Genomic DNA, 10,045 nt, shown 5'->3' on the forward strand with positions numbered 1-10,045 from the left:
TATACAGTAACTATACACCAGCAGCACAAATCATCAACAGTCAAAGATTAAATTGTAACATCTAAAGCTGAGGTGCAATAACTACTCTGTGAAGGGCTAAACTGGGGACTCTAGTGTCATGCGTTGCAATTACATTGTCACAGAATGAACTATGTGCTTAGTTGCCCATGATAAAAAGTTTTTATTGCTCCCAGAACCTCATCATGGATATTATTTTATGAACATTTATAAAATAAGAAAATAAAATTTTAGACATCCAGTATTTCATAAAACACGAGAATTCAGTAAGTCACCAGGCATTTATCTATCTTCAGTATACCAAACTCCACTCATTTTCAATCTTCTGCCGTTCAAACTCCCCTCCAAAAGCCACATCCCTTCCCTTGCTCTGCCTTAGCTTCACTCCGACGTTTTAGACTGGTAATTCAAGGGTTTTTTCTCACTGAAATCACAAGGAAGAAAGAGCCAGCACAGAGGCAAGATATCAGTCCTGCCCTTATACAAAAAAGATGGTTCCTCATTACCCACAGGAATCCAGGAGGATATGGGAGACCCGCCAAGGTATCAGCTTGCCCCATGAGAGACAACAGGTCTAGTGGCTTCAGGAATCTTCTGGAACTGGGGGAACACTGCCCAGATATCGTCAGTCAGCTCCAACTCGTTCCTGAAAGACAGTGACACTGCTCCTGCTGCGTTCCCAAAGCACCTCTGCCACAGCACCTGTGGGAACCACTGCTTCAGGCAGATGTAAGATACTGCTGATGCTGTATCTAAAACTTGTGGCTCCCAGCTCAGCTGACTGGGGGTAATTTCCCCTCCATCCCTGGGTGAGCCAGCTGCTCCAAAGCACCTACAGCGGTTCAGCTGTGTCCTCCCTCCCAATATGTTCATGCCTCACTAGCTGGGAACAACGTGTCTCTACTCCATTGCATTTCAGTTCACTGTCTGTTATAGGATGATATACCTTTGGTGTTAATATTTAGATTAACAAAAGTTACAGGTTGAGGTGACCAGATATTACACTGACTGAAGTCATAAAGATCCTAAGACAGCAGACTCAAATTCACAACATTCCCAGCATTGATTTGAGTTATTGCTTCATGGTTCATGTTCAGCATGAACAAGTTATTGCTTCATGTTATGTTCAGCACTACAGAATGGTACAATATATTTTATGGGATTACCTTACTGTCACTTTTACTGTACTAGCATTTATTTTTCATCAGTGGTCTTAGATATACCAGTAACACATTAATCATGTGTCACTCATCCCACGGGAAAGACAGAAACCAAATAGAAACCAACCCTTCCTTTCCTAACACGAACTGTGCTCGTTAACTTGGGAATTTGCTTTCCTGATTGCTTTTGTTGTTTTCAGAAATTACTTCTGCAAATACTTGAAATGAAAAGGAGATAATTTAAGGAGACCTTCTTTATACAAAAGAGGAAGAGCAAAAACCTCACTACATAGTTTCTTGAAGGGCTGCTTGTACATTTAAAGCACAAATCCAAAAGATTAAACCTGTCTTGGAATATTATTTACTTCTTTGAAATATCAACATATGCAATATTCTCATGGCCAGAATTTTATGTACTGTCAGATTGTGATGATAGAAAAGGATATTTTGTCATATACATTTACTCAACTACTCAGACTAAAACTATTTGAGTGCTGTATGTTTTTGAACAGATATAATGAAAAAAATAAGTCATGAATCATTCATTGGAGTGACCTAGGGTTATTACTGGAACCATATTATGAATTGTAGTCTTCTACAACAGTCACAAGCTGCTCCTGTACCTGTTAAAATCAGCTGCAAAGCTTGCATTGGATCAGTGCTTTAAAGAGACTTCTTTAGGGAAAATATATATTGCTAGAGTCCCTGCAGTGTTGGTTTTGTTTGGTTTGGTCTGCTTTGGTTTTGTTGTGGCTTTGGGTTTTGTGGTGTGTGGGGGTTTTTTTTTGGTTTTTTTTTAAATGTGCTATAATGTGGAAGGAATAGATTTGATTAACTAAAATTTTGCCTTTTGGTATGCTTAAAAAACAGGAGTTTGAGCTCCAGACTAGACAGATCTCTCTCCCATCAGAGACAGAAACAACCGTGCATTTCAAAGGAACTTCCCTGCAAGTCCAAGGAACTTTTTGTTATGTAAATGAAACTAACTTGTTTGTTTTTGTTGATGTTTTTAAATGCCAAGTTGTAGATATGTCTGTTGTGTTAAATACATCAAAGCAGGAACCAGAACACCAGTCTCCTGCATTCTGAGTTCTGCTGTAGACAGGGATAGTTTGCTTAAGGTTGCATTTCAAACAGCAGCTCTCTGAGGCTTTAAAGACCCAGCCGAACAGTGATCATTAACACAAGAAGGTGGGAACATGCAGTCAAATGGAGATTACTTGCAGGAGAGGGGCATTAGCAAGAGTTGGCAAACTTAAATAGCATCTGCCTCGAAATTACCTCGAACAAGTACAAAAGCATACACAGAACAGAATATGGGCCAGTGCCGACATTCAAAACCTCCACTGCTAGTGATTGAGTGATAAAGGGGAAGTATTCTGGTTAACTTCAGTCTGGAAACAGGAATTCTTCTCTGGCCACGGAGTGTGGATTAGGTAGTGTAGGATTCCCCTTAGGATGGGAAATAAGAGGACCTGAGCTGTGCTCCTCGCTGGGGCGGGTCGGCATTGCACTGCTGAAGGTCGGGAACCTTCAGCCCGCAGTGCAGAGGCCAAAGCTGCCAACCCATGTCACAACATTGCAGCAAGTTTCACAAAAAAAATAACGATGACGTTTTCATCCCTTTCGGGCCTTACGATTCCCAAGTTAAAAAGAAAACCCTTAGTTTGCTCTCTAGGCTCCAGAGACACGCGGAAGTTTCAGCAAGCAGAGATCTGAGTGCGGAATTTGTACAATGGAAAGACAACCTCAAGTTCTCAAAATAGCTTCTGAATTATTGCTTTCAGAATTTTGTTTTTCCAGGAAGCACATAATATTTATACATGATTTGAATCTGCCTTTGTATCAGGGCATGTACCATCCACCGAGTACTCACTCTGGTTGTGATTCTGCTTTGGTTTCGTTTGTGTCATGCCTGAAACCCTGTGGACGATGGCAGTCTGAGGAGGGGAAGACAGACTCACAATTGTTCCATTTCATCCTATTCCCAATGTGTGCACACACAGAAGAGGGAGGCTTCTGATAATCAGGGGCTGAAGTAAACAAACAGTTGGACCCAGTCCAGTCATTGTTAGGCTGATCTGCACTTTATTCTTTAAATGTGGCAATCCCCCAATCTCATCAGTGTTTCCTGTACTACTTAATAAAAGCAGAATCTGGTTCATTAAGTAACTTGTTCATAACAGTCCACATGAATCCAAATTTGGATGTCAAAAAAAAAAAAGAAGAGTAAAGAACATGGCTTCTTTTGCCTTTAAAATTTTACGTTTGTCACATCCTGCAAATGAAGGCTTTGAGTAATTTTCAAAACTGATCAAAGAGCTGCATAATACACCCCTTCCTGTCCAAACTACGTGGGCTCGAAGGGTGGAAATTTCAAAGCAACATGCAGGAGAACCTGTTGCCCCAGATAAGTTAATTGACAAAACCAGTAATGGCTGGAGCTCTGAATTTGATTATTTTTCAGACCTTCTCACGTCACTGTAATTTGTTTAAAAAAACATATATCGGTTTATCAAAAGATGTAACACCGTAATACTTTGCCTTTCTAATTGTGTAAAATTAGATAATCACATTCCACTCCAAAGATTGATACATTTATACATTAAAACCAGGGAGTCATGGAATCAAAATCTGTGAATGTCATTTCTTTATCTGCGAGGAGAGCAGTGGACCAGAGCAGTATGATGGAAACTAAAGCTCCTGGGAAGCAGATTATATTAATGTGCAAAAAATAAGCAGTTGAGTTTATGTATCTCTAGCTTTAGGACTCACATGATGACAAGTCCCCTGAGGCAGTTTGTGCCTTCCTTCCTCCTCTCCCAAGGTTCTGTTCCCACTGTCCTTAGCCTACTTACTAACTATCCGCAATTTTCTTTCTCCTTTCTTTTTTGGAGGAACTCACAATCTGAGAAGTTTCAACTCACTCCATATAGATAGACCCAGTCAGTGTTTACTGTGAAATTTGCTATCAAAGTCAATCCTACAGCATTCAAGATTCAGAAGTCTTTTTCACAAGTTCTTGTTAGGGATACGAAGGAGGTTCCTGAAGACCTATCATAGAGCGTGAAAAGAAACAGAAAATTTGGTCCACTCTTTATGTTCCTTTCTGTCCTGGTTTGACCAAGATTGAAACAGAGCAAAAATACTATCCAGGACTGCAACTACTTCTTTGAAAGACACTGCCCAGATTCTGTGCAGCAGCCCAGTTTGCACTCTCTGGGGTCGGTGGTGTAAGGAGTAGTCAGCACGCTTCGGAAGTTTGGGTGACATGTTTCAGTGAAGATTCCAAGCACTTCAGCATTTCTCCAGACTAGCTTAGGCGAAAGGCAGCTGAAACACAGGCTCACCCTTGCTAATTAAATTTTATGGATGATTCTTTGGGTATGATGGGCCTAGATTAATAAAATATATCTACCAGTCTCTCCCATGGCAGCTGGGAGTCAGAGCTGAGCTGTATGAAGATATAAATGAGCACAGAGGAAAGAGCAAGCCAAGCTTTAGATAGCCCCCCAAAAACACTGGCTTGAGATGACTTTAAGTTGTAATAAAAGGTTTTTTTTCTGTCCCTTCTTAATCCTGACAATGTTTGTAACAACCATTCAGCTTTTCACAAGCAGAGTGACTTTACCAGTACCATAAAGAAGGCATAAAGTTTAGATAACTTGGGAGGTGGTTTGTGAATAGAAATGCAAAGCCAGCCGTAGTGCTGTTCCATAAATGGGCAGCATCTATCACCTTGAATTGTCATAAAGATACAGTAGAACAGTATTATTGCATTATGCTTACGGTCCTCACATTATGCTTCAATACAACTGCCAATATTTCTAAGACAGAAATCACTAAACACCTGATAAGATTTGCAGTCTCAAAACCATCTAAAGTGAGACGTGATCTTCCAAACCCCACACTTTTGATTTACTCTGCTTGCTCCAGCGCTCTGTCCTTAAAATCACCTTTATAGTTATCACCGTGCCTGCACTGGGAATTGCACCAATTCAATGAAATAGTTTTTATAATCTGGTTTCAAACTGATCAAATTGCGTTAGCATAAAAATCATATGTAGACACGTAGCTTGGTTTTTATTCTCTACTAATTGTCGATTAATAACTTCTGAAAACATTATCAACATGTCTTATGTCGAACAAGAAAGGCTTCTTGAAGAAACTAAAAGGCTGCATTGAGATTGTTGCAGAAGGATGAGATGTCTACAGAAACTGTCATATCTCATTACTAAAATCAGTATCCTAAAGAACAAAAAAGGTTCTTTTATGTAATTTTTTAAAAGAAAAAAGATGACAGGATTAAAAAAAACCCCATCACCTACAGTAATTAAAAAGCCTAAAACCTCAGTAGAAATCTGTCCTTTCCTTAAAAATCAATTTACAAGACAAAATGCTGACAATATGAAATAAAAATATTTTGACTGAATTCACTAAAGTCTTCGAAAGAATAAAAACAGTATAACTGAAGGAATATCAAAGGCCCAGATTTCAACACTATGACTCCTAACGTTATCAAATTACCTTAGTGATCATAGTCCAGTTTTAAAAGTTGTTTAAAGTTACAGAAGCATGAAGGTTAAAATCAGTCTCATTTTTTCTATTTGTAAGGTAGCATTGCTATAGCTGTGAGGAACTAAGGATATGAAAGAGAGGCTGAAGGCAGATAGAACATTTCTATTAGACCAGCTGGGTATAACTGGAAAAAAACTTGCAAGCTTTGAGGCATAGAAACCTCTTGTCAGGCTAAAAGCTTTTGAGTGCAAGGTGGGTTTTTTCCTCCGTTTTATCAATTGATCAAATGTTCTTCCTCCCTTTCCTGTTTATTATTTCACACAGATAGATATTAGTCTCAGATAAAGGAAATCTAAAATAACAAATATACAAGACAGAAGCAAACAATGCTTGTTTCAACAAGAGCGATTTTTTAAGTTTCAGACACCTGCTCAGAACTGGCAGTCTCTTCTTGACAGTCTCCTGTGTTCATCAGCACCTTTGGTAGCTCAGAACTTTGAACCTCTGTTTCCTACCACAGTCCGTATCCAAAAAGAAAGATAAAACACAAGTTTTGAAATATCTTTTCGTTTATGTCGAACAAAAAAACCTCAAAGCAGTCGTAGCTACTGGACAGTATCACAGAAAGCCGTGTGTGGGCAGATTAGAGACTAAAAGGATGGGATCACTTGAGAGGAGGGTAAGAGAAGAGAGTCACATGCAGATGATGAAAGACTGATCAGCAGTGGAAGAGTGGGGAAGGGGAACAGAAGTGCTGATCAGTGAAGAAAGGAGGAAACAAGGAGCACGTGGTGGGCTCAACACAAAATGCTGCTCATCATTAGCTCCCATGGGTACTGTAGGTCTAAGCCCCTTGGAAAAGGTAGACTGACGAGCAAAGATGTAAATGACTGAAGAAGTTTTGATGGAGTAGCCTGCCAGCAGGAAATGCAGATTTATTAATATTGAGCATTCCACAATGAATGTAAGTGCAGTGTTCTCAAAATGCCTAAAATAAGTAAAAAAAAATAAAAAAATTCTACTCAATTCCAACATTATCAACATCCAATATGTCTGAATTTCATTTTGAAATGTCACTTGGTTTTGCAAAAATTATACTTTGTCCATTCTAACATAGTAGCCCGTTTTGAAAATATATCTGAAATAATTTCACTCACTGATTTTTTTTTTCCCATATCAGGAATTTAGGTCTATCAGGACTACAAAAAAATGCTCTGACGTGAGAAAAAAAAGTCAAAATAATGACTTTTCCTGTTCACATGCTTTCCCTGAGATAGGAAGTCTGATTCGAAGCATACAATGAAATTAGTTGGGCACCCACTGATTTCGGTAAAGTAGATCTATGAGGAGCTCTTGGAAGAATAGAAGGAAGAAACTAGTGACAACAGATTGAAGGAATTCCTTTTTAAACAATGCCATACAAATATACACAATGATCACTCAGTCCTGCCTTTGATGTACAACTCCCCAAAGCTTTAACTTTGCTACTACAGGAAAAGCAGAACTGGGCTCCCAAACGAGGCAGGCTCGAACCACATCTGCTCTCTCGGACACACTAGAATTAACTAATAAGATACCACTGACTGCTCTGTGTATTTGCATCCAGACTGGCGAGTTCCTACGAAAGTCCTGCATATAAAGTGTTAAATAAGCAATGGAGACTCATTTCTGTGATTTGTCATATGGTTCTTGGTGGAGTCAAAGCCTTGTTTTGTGCTATTTTCTAGAAACATCCACTACACATCACAAGTAAGGCAAAGCTATTTGGAACAGTATTAGGCCAAAATCTGATCTACCAAACCAGAACCTGTTTGTTTCACAAACCTGATCATATGTCTGTTCTGATAAACATGTAATGACAGACAAAGCTCAACTTGAACGGAGAAGCAAGCAACAGATAGTATTGTTTGGACAAAACATTTAAGTCCGGTTACTATTTGCACCCAGGCTGATTTTAGCTTGTAGCTCACTGGAAATAAAGGTTTTGTAATAGGAATGTTGATACAACTTTAACTGTAACAGCACAAACAGTGCTACTGAAATACGGTTTTTGAGTAAGCTCCATCAAGGAGTGTTTTGTAAATGAATAACGACTTTGCTTAAAGCCAATCAACATCAAGTGTGTTCAGAAAGATGAAATAGTGCTGGAAGGCAGTGGGAGGTAGAGGAGCCTCAAAGTGCAAACAGGTGCTGATCTCCCTTCAGGGGGGATTGAGTGGCACAGACCTTACAGGCCTGTCACTTCAGATCAAAGCAAGCTCCTAGACCACATAATCACCGTCACCCACCTTTTAAAGGATGCCCTGATTTATCATCTGTCAGTGTTAATAACTTGGCTACTCTGTTTAAAATACTTAAGAACATTACACAAGGATAACATTTCAAATTTTTTTAAAGAAATGTGTAAATGTTTTAAACTAAAATGCACTGAAGTTCCTCCTTTGAGGCCATCTGTTGTCGGAGACCACCTGTCATCAAAAGACCACCTGAGCGCATAATATCCCATCATTACAGAACTATCCCCTTGAAGCCATGGATTTTAAGTGTTAGAATAAGAAGGGTGTATGTTACAGACATTGTTGTTACTGGGCTTTTCATATAGTTTGAAGCCATGGGACGACAGCCATATGTGAATAATGGCTTCATAATAACATACATATGAAATGCTACTTGGGGAAAAATCTGATAAGAGATCTGAACATTCCTTCACTGAGCTCCTCGCATCCTTTCAACCACAGTACTTGCGCTGTACCGTTCAAAGTATCCTAATTCATCATACCTAAATCTAAACCTTGAAACTACTGGGCTTAATTTTATTTCTATTTATAAGAAGCATTGTCATTTCACTGAGAAACAACACTCATACTATTATAAATGGGATTTTGTGGGGTTTTTTTGCTGAATCCCATTTTTCTCTGCTCATCGCATACTCTTAACTCATCAACCTCTCTTTAGAAAACAAAAGCACTCTACCAAGTTATCCTTGCCAGAAAAAAAGGAACTTTGTGCCTTTCTTCTACCTAGCCCTAACATATGAGTCTCTCCCAGAATGCTGAGATGTAATCTGCGTAATCTACACAGGTTGAGATAATTTCAATCCTTCTAGGTAATTTACAGCAACGACGGGCTCTTTTTGGTGACGTCCAATGACAGGACAAGGGGTAATGGCTACAAGCTGGAACATAGAAGGTTCCGCAAAAATATTAGGAAAAACTTTTTCACTGTGAGGGTGCCAGAGCCCTGGCATAGGCTGCCCTGGGAAGTTGTGGACTCTCCTTCTCTGGAGATATTCAAACCCCGCCTGGACGCGTTCCTGTGTGACCTGCTGTAGGTGATCCTGCTCTGGCGGTTGGACTGGACTAGATGATCTTCTGAGGTCCCTTCCAGTCCCTGACATTCTGTGATTCTGTGATAGGAGAGAACAGACTATGTGTATAAAAGCAAAACATGGCAAACCTCTGATTCTTGATATACAGTGTATGTATACACCAACAGAATGATTTTTTTGGAGATACTTGATAAATGCCACTGGATTGTAATAAAATATCCTTTCCAGAAAGGCATTCTGGACTTGTTATCCTTCCTTAACAAGTTAGCTATGGAGTGGCTGAATTGTTAATATATCCACATATAGACAGTTTTCTTAAAAGTCTGATGATAAGCAAATACCTAATAGGCCTTGACAGTACATAGAGAAAAATGCTATAAAATTCAACAAATAAAAATCCAAGAATGAGTTTACTAAAATATAAAATTACTATGAGAAGTAAAGAAGTTTACTACAGAATATTTTGGTAATCTTTTCTTAAAGACTTTTTTATTATTATCATTTAACTAATATGCAGCCTTCTAAGACAAGAATAAATTTAGCTGTTAAATTATTACTAACGCTACATTAAGTCACTGAATGTTGCGAAAATAAGAATATCATTTTCCCTTAACAGTTTTCAGTTTCCAGTTCCTTCAGTAGCAACTTTAATATTAAACTGTTAGGACTGTTAGGAGTTAGGAGACAGTAAGAAGTACAAGTTTTGAATTAATTTATTCTTAAGATGCCTTTAAAGACAATCATTATACTCTGCTGCCTTTACAGTGCGTTAGTCCTAATGTATTTAAATCAGCACCATTACATACTTGAGGAATCTAGTTTGCTTACCAGTAAAAAACCACAATAATTCTTGAATGACTGCAAAGCTGAAATAAAATCTAGTTTATGCTTTAGCAAGAATCTATTTGTAACATGATGCATTTAGCCAAGCATTCGTATTTGGCATTTTCATAGAACTTTCAGTTCTGCTTTGGTGACAATGAAGAGCCTGAGCTGACAACTGATTAAACTCAGACTGGCA

The sequence above is a fragment of the Apaloderma vittatum genome, unplaced genomic scaffold, assembly GCF_000703405.1.
Source record: "Apaloderma vittatum isolate BGI_N311 unplaced genomic scaffold, ASM70340v1 scaffold18284, whole genome shotgun sequence".
Lineage (NCBI taxonomy): Eukaryota > Metazoa > Chordata > Aves > Trogoniformes > Trogonidae > Apaloderma > Apaloderma vittatum.